Genomic DNA, 7,500 nt, shown 5'->3' with positions numbered 1-7,500 from the left:
GCCACCACAGCTCCATACGCCCCCCCACCTCCATACACACACACACACACACACACACACACACACACACACACACACACACACAGACTTCCAGACACTTCGCTTCCCCCACCTCCCACCCCCTGTACCAAGAAAAATCGACTGTGCTGTAACACTCGTTAATGTCATCCATTTTTCACAGCTGCTATCACCAGTGCTAGACTGTGAACATCGCCAGACCTGCCTGCGTCTGCGGGGTGCGAGAGTGGGGTTGGGGACTGGGGGGGATTGGTGGGGGGGGTGGGTTGGGGGATATCATAGGAACACCCGGGGAGGGGGAGAGAGAGAGGGAGGTGTGGAAAGAGAGTTGGGTGTCTGGGTGGGGTGGGGTGGGGTGTGTGTGTGGGTGGGGTGAGGTGTGTGTGTGTGTGGGGTGGGGTGGGTGGCAGTTCACATGGAAGGGTGGGGGGCATCAACCGTTGAACAACTTTTGTGCTGCAGTGTACAGAGGGACCCCCCCCACCCCCTGACATTTCCCTCAGTTCAAAGCAAATGACAATCGCATCAGTCTTTATGAAGTTGAAGAAGAAGAGGAGAAGAGGAGGGGGAAGAAGGAGATGAAGGAGAAAAAGAAAAAGGAGAAGAAGAAGAAGAAGAAGAAGCAGAAGAAGCAGAAGAAGAAGAAGAAGAAGAAGAAGAAGAAGGGGCTTTTCAGTAAATAGTACACAATCGAACGACAAAGTTGCAGAGTCTTTCTCCCTTTGGTATGGTTAATCCTCCTTGAAGGGGATTTCTTCCTCTGTCTTGTCCCCACCCCACCGCTTGTCTCCCCCCAGCCCTCTTCCAATACCACCACCACCCCCCCTCACGGACTGTGTGTCTCTAGTGCTGAGCCTACGTGGGGCTTCATTTTAAAAAGGGAGTCGATAATTACCCTCGCCGCCGCCGCAGCACAGAACAGAGATGCAGCCTGGGTAATACGCTTGCCTCGCCTGCCGCTGACCCCCATGTTGTTGCAGGCAGGCCTCCAGAGTGGCCGGCAGAGTAGACCAATCGAGACTCCTAGTGCGCCTTTGTCTTTGATCTGCTGTGCTGTGCTGCTGCTGCTGCCTACACTAGACTGCCAAGTCAATCAGAGGGGGAGAGAGAGCGGATATCTGGATGAGGGTGCAAAAAAAGCGACAACAACACAATGCGATAATAAAGCAGGACTGCCTGGGGTGGGGGTGGAGGGTGGTGGGGTGCAGTGCATCTCCATCTCGCCTTTTTTGGTTTTAACTTTTTCTTTTTTGTATCCTTTTCTTCTTCTTCTTCGTCTTGCTCTTCCCCATTTCTCTCGCGCTGAGTTTTTGTTTCTCGTTTTTTTGTTGTTGTCTGCATAAATCTCCTTTTTTTCCAGCATGCTTTTGTTCTCTTTGCTCTCATTTGGTCTTCTCTCTCTCTTGACCCAGCCCTCTCTCTCGGGGGATCAGATCTCTCTGATCACCACAGATAACATTTTAAGATGAAGGGCTTTAATTATGCTCTGATGTCCCCGAGTCTTGTAAGAGGCGCGAGTTGAGTCATGGACACAGACAACAAAGGCGTTTTTTCATTGTATTATATACACCAAATAAAGCTGTGGTTCCCAAACTTTTCCAGTGGGGACCCCCCTTTGGACTTTGGAATATTTTTGCGACCCCCCACCCACCACAGTCTTACCCTAGCAATGGATTTCTAGGAATAGTTTGTATGCTAATATTGCTAGAAATCTGTGTATTTCCCATTCTTATGCAATGTCCCTTTTGTCCGCGATCCACCCTTCAGTACCTCCGCGACCCCCCAAGGCGTCCCGACCCCCAGTTTGGGAACCACTGAAATAAAGCAGAACAGAACTACTCAGATATTGGGGTTTAGCCTTAATTTGAATAGCTTTGTGTTGCACACAAGCAATCGTGGGGTGTAGGAGGTGGGCCAAGTTCTGCAAATTAAATGTTGTTATTGAATAACATTTCCTCCTTTATCTAATTCGGTCCTGGGTATAAATATGGTTTACTCCGTCGCAGAGCCAGAGACACTATTGTGTGTTTACTGCTGCTAGTGCCCTTGGCCTCAATACCAAACTTCCTTCCTTTTTTAAGAATCCCTGAAGTAGCGCTAATGCACCTTAATGCACCCTTTAAAGCTATACAACAGAGTCATTAGGCCAGCTTTACCAACCACACACGCACACACACGCACAAACACACGCGCGCACACGCACACACACACACGCACACGCACACGCACACACACACACACACACACACACACACACACACACCCTCCACCTTTCACATGTCTCTGGCCCATTATGATTATTAATATCACACACTTAAATAACAAAGCACCCCTTATTCCACAAGCGCCTTTTTATTTTTTAATTCCGCAGCTTTGTGCAGCAGAATTCCACCAACTACAGAGTAGCTCATATACCATTTGTAGAATGTAATCTCCTGCTATTAATGCAACAGCATAGTAAATGCATTCTAGAATGTAATCTCCTATTATGAATAAAACAGCGTAGGAAATGCATCAGCCCATTTTCCACCAGTTCACACTGGTGCTTCCTCTCCACTCCTACCCCCTGTAGGAGCCTCCTCTCCCTTTAACCTTGGTGACCATGCCATAGTGAAGTGGCCTTGGGGAAGCGGTCCTCATGCAACCCCCCACCCCCAAACACACACACACACACACACACACACACACACACACACACACACACACACACACACACACACACACACACACACACACACACACACACACACACACACACACACACACACACACACACACACACACACACACACACACACACACACACACACACACACACTATCCTCCTCTTGGGGCGATTTATCAGCCAGCGCTATGTGTTGTTATTATGCATGATTAACCTAATGGAATTTAAGTGATGGGCGCCGTATGTGTGTGTGTGTGTGCGTGCGCATCTGTGTGTGTGTGTGCGCGCTTGTGCGTGCGTGTGTGTCCGCGTGTGTGTCTCCGCGTGTGTGCGCTTGTGTGTCTGTGTGTGTGTGTGCGCTCTTGTGTGTGCGCTCGTGTGTGTGTGCGCATGCGTGCGTGCAGCCGGTGTCCTGGCCTGGCTGGGTTAATTTATCACCAGACCATGTGCTGAGGTGGCCACTCACTCTTAATTCAAGCAACTGGCCAGGGATGTAAACTCCATATAACAACGTGGCACGGCACGGACAAGCCCTCTCTGCTCCACCCCGCTCCGCTCCGCTCCACGCTCTCAAGTAAATGCACATGCCAGCACTTCCACATAGTGTTTCTAGCCTTCCTGCTGTTTGGGCGCAGTTGTTAATGTATTAATTTATTTAGCCCAACACGACGTGCTGCTGACGCTAAAACATGGTTTGGGAACTCAAGATGTTACCAGAGTTGATGTAATGTATGAATCGTACGCTTTTGACCTCGTACAAGGTCTTTTACGAGGCCTGGCTGTCTTTGAAATCTGAACTAGTTTGCACTAACGACTGTGTGGTTGCTGTTTGTTGTGGGGTCTCATAACGGCTTTTTACAATCAAAATCATACCCTAGGGGGAAGGAGATCTTTCATAAACGAGCTTCAGCTTTTCAAATATTTACTATATCGCCAACTGACGGCAAGGCAGGGGGAAAAAAGGCTGTGCTATGAGATTTTAGCTTTTCGGTAGCTAAGAAAGTAAATTGCTTTTTAAACTGTAGTTAGTTCAAAAGGCTGGACTTTTTTTGGGAAGCACTTCTGCTCTGCCGAATGCTTGCTGGCCTTTGAAAATGAGGAGGCGACCATATGCTAACCTCGTCTGCACCCTGCTGCTTGCTGTTTGTTTTAAATCCCACTTTCTCTCTCTGCCCTATTTAGCAAATCGTAATAGCATTAGGATTTGCTTCGACTCTTTCTGACAGTAAAGATGCTGATTTATACAGAGAGCAGAAAGGAGCACAAGAGGAGAGGAGAGCGGGGCAGAGTGGTGGAAGCTGGTGGCTCCATATTGTTGTGTGTGCGTGTGTGCGTGCGTGCGTGCGTGTGTGTGTGTGTGTGTGTGCGTGTGTGCGTGCGTGCGTGCGTGTGTGTGTGTGTCTAATGACTTATGCTAATGATATTGCGAACTTGCTGCGCTGATGCTGCCAACATCCTCTCCCCTTCTTAACTTATTCAACTTGACTTATTGTATTTATGGCAGTCTCCCATATATTGTTTCGTTTGAGAGCTCCCACCTTGAACTTGCTGTTTTTTTTTCTCACCGATCCCAGCAGCACCTCTGACCATATGAAACTTTTTCTCTTCGGAGTGGAAAGGAGACGTTTAGAGGAATGTTCTATATAATGTAATTGCAACCTACACAGTCCGAAACTGCATGGATTGCATTTATATATGGCATTCTTATACTCAGCAGAGTACCCAAAGAACTTTGCATTGAATTCCTCATTTTCACCCATTCACCTACAGTGCTACACATGGCATGCAAGGTGCTTGGTTCAGCGCAGGGGCATTGCAAGACCGTTTTCACTGGGTTTCCACCTGGAGTAAATTCAGCTCATCTCAGAGAAGGCAAAAATTGTTTCGCTTATTTAATTTATTGGACCCAGGTTGTCTTTAAATTTACCTGAGGTACAGTTGGGTTGTCCTTAAAGTCTAGAAAAGCACCTGATTGGATGGTTGATTTAATATGGCTTTGTGTCTTGTTGAAGGCACCGGATTCACTGATTGGTTTACTATGGCTCTGCATCTTGCTGAAGGTACCCTTCAACCTAGCCTGGAGCATCTATCTGCTGAGCCCAGAGAGCTACTTTATGACTCGTTGCCATTTCACTCTGGGCGTCACTTGACGACTTGGGGGCGTCATTTGACGCCTTTTTGGGGGCGTCGCTTGTTGACATTTTGGAGGCGTCACTTGACGACTTTTTGGAGGCGTAACTTGTCGACTGTTCATAGGCCTCACTTGTCGACTTTTCTGGGCCGTCACTTGTCGACTTTTCGGATGCGTCTAGATGGGAGCAAAGGGACAGAAGAGGAAGCCAATTAGTGTCAAACATCACCACCAGCCACGGCGGCGCTACTGCTTACTTTCTATTCCCTCCTGCACCCTTAAATGTGTGACAAGATGGCACAAGATGCCATTCTTGAAAGATTGGACACAACACACCTCTTGGTGTTGATCGAACAGTGATGGTTCAAGGGTTCAGTTAAGTTCAGATCTTAAACCGCCAGCCTATGGCTTACCGTTTTATTTTTACATACAGTTGAAACGATACTGTATAGGATTTTTTTCTCTCATTAATGTTTTTTTTTCATTCATTCATTTTGTCCAGCTCGTCTAGACATTGTTGGCAAGCATGAGCCAAAGGGCAGGCCGTTTGTAACAAGGAGGCTCTTAAACGCTTCATCTCCCCCAACCCCTTTGCCTTTGGGATGACATTACAATGAAAATTATCGGCCTGGTGACTTTTTAATGCGATTGTAATACTTCGCATTTGCATATGCGTCCATATATGCATGTACAGTATATTACGGGTCTTCGCCGCTGTGTCCGGAGAGGGGGCCGGAGCGGGGGGGAGGGAGAGGGGGATGAAGGGCGTTGGGGGGTGGGGGTCGGTGGAGGGGGTGGTGCATTAAGGGTGTGGTGTGGAGGGCAGGGTCATAAGGGGGTGGTTGGCTGGGCTTGTAGCCAGTGGTGCATTTCAGAAACACCCCCCACCCCCCGGTGACCATGGCGGTGCTTTGCCCCCATTACGCCCACCACTGCCTAAGCCAGCCAGCTAGCCAGCCACCCTCAAACACTACACGCCCACCCACCCATTCACCCACCAACTCAACCACCCACAGAGGAAGCCAGGACGAGCTCTTCCTCTTCCTCTCTTCCTCTCTTCCTCTCTTCCTCTCTTCCTCTCCCTCTCTCTCTCTCTCTCTCTCTCTCTCTCTCTCTCTCTCTCTCTCTCTCTCTCTCTCTGTCTATCTCTCTCTCTCTGTCTATCTCTCTCTCTCTCTCTCTCTCTCTCTCTCTCTATCTCTCTCTCTCTCTTTTTCTCTCTTTCTCTCTCTCTCTCTCTCTCTCTCTCTCTCTCTCTCTATCTCTCTCTCTCTCTCTCTCTCTCGCTCCCTCTCTCGCTCCCTCTCTCGCTCCCTCTCTCGCTCCCTCTTTCTCTGCTGGCCCCTAGCGTGGTGATTTAAAAGCCTGGCTGGTGTGGCTGACTTATGGCCCTCGCTGCTCCCTCTCTCTCCTGCCTCTCGCTGCGCACCCAGCCCCCTCATCTGCCCTAAATCTCCCCTGCCTGAAGACGCTGATATCCAATGAAAAGGTGAGGAGATTAATTTTCTCTGATTTAATCATGGGCCAGTAAATTGACCTGGGAGAGCAAAAAGACACCAGCCACACACACACACACACACACACACACACACACACACACACACACACACACACACACACACACACACACACACACACACACACACACACACACACACACACACACACACACAGAGAAAGAGAGAGACGCATAGACACACACACACACAGACGCTCATACGGACGTACACACACACAGAGACAAACAGAGACGCACACAATTCAGTAGTCGTACTGGGTTTTTTTCAGTTATGTTCATCTCTTTTACCAGATGTGTAGTTTCCCTACTCTCCCCATCAGCTCTTCCTCCCCTGATTTCTTTATTTTTCTACATCCTGTTAACCTTCAAATAAGCTGCCAAGGTGATGCAACAATAAGCACACTGTCGAATACACTGTCTTCATCCCCGTTGTTTTTGAAGGAATCCGTTTCCAGACAGCTATTTTCAGTTTCTCATAGCTGATGGTTGATGTTTTTGATAGTCATCATTCATACCTCGTACATCTTCATGTACATCATCTTTGTGTAAATCTCTGTGCTGGTGAACTGTTTCATCGCACCCCTGCTGTGTTACGGACGTCTTTGCCGCGAGAAGCGGAGACCTCGAGCAAGCTGTTCCGCACCTGCTGGCGCTGGGTAAATTGACAGTGCTATATCCGCTAGGTGTGAGTAAATAACATTACCTCCTAATTTCCTTTAGTCTAATCTGGCTGTATTTAATTTTCCCCCAACAACCCAGGGACAGAGATGAGAAATAAATAATAAAAGATGTGCTCTTTTTCTTTGAGAGCCATCTGGCTCCGGTTCAGCGAACATTGTGTGCTGACATCGATTTGGTGACACTGAGGGGGCAGATAGCCATCATGACTCCAGGTCTCCAGGGGGCAGTATTCACTCATTGGGGGAAGACATCACGTTTTTGTGGGAGGTGGCCCGTCACTGAAAAGGAGGGGACATTACTATGGGGCACCTACTGTAAGTCACACCCTTCTTCTTCCGATCCATGGGGCTGTAGCTCACAACATTTTGAATGGGAGTAAATGGATTGAGTCAAGCTAAATCCTGATTCTGTTTGGCATGTGCTCTGGATTTCACATATGGTAACAGTGAATTTTAAACATTTCGATTGCCGTCGTAAGACTGCTCA

At 48.4% G+C, this 7,500-nt stretch overlaps 1 protein-coding gene across 1 annotated transcript in view; it reads left to right on the top strand.

Annotated features, from left to right (window-relative positions):
• Positions 1-7,500, top strand: part of lmbrd1 (LMBR1 domain containing 1) — a 165,429-nt gene that overhangs the window by 75,537 nt on the left and 82,392 nt on the right. The window lies entirely within an intron of this gene.

Source organism: Engraulis encrasicolus, chromosome 24, assembly GCF_034702125.1.
Source record: "Engraulis encrasicolus isolate BLACKSEA-1 chromosome 24, IST_EnEncr_1.0, whole genome shotgun sequence".
Lineage (NCBI taxonomy): Eukaryota > Metazoa > Chordata > Actinopteri > Clupeiformes > Engraulidae > Engraulis > Engraulis encrasicolus.
The sequence above is the reverse complement of the archived record's forward strand: the minus strand, read 5'-3'. Positions and strand labels throughout refer to the sequence as shown.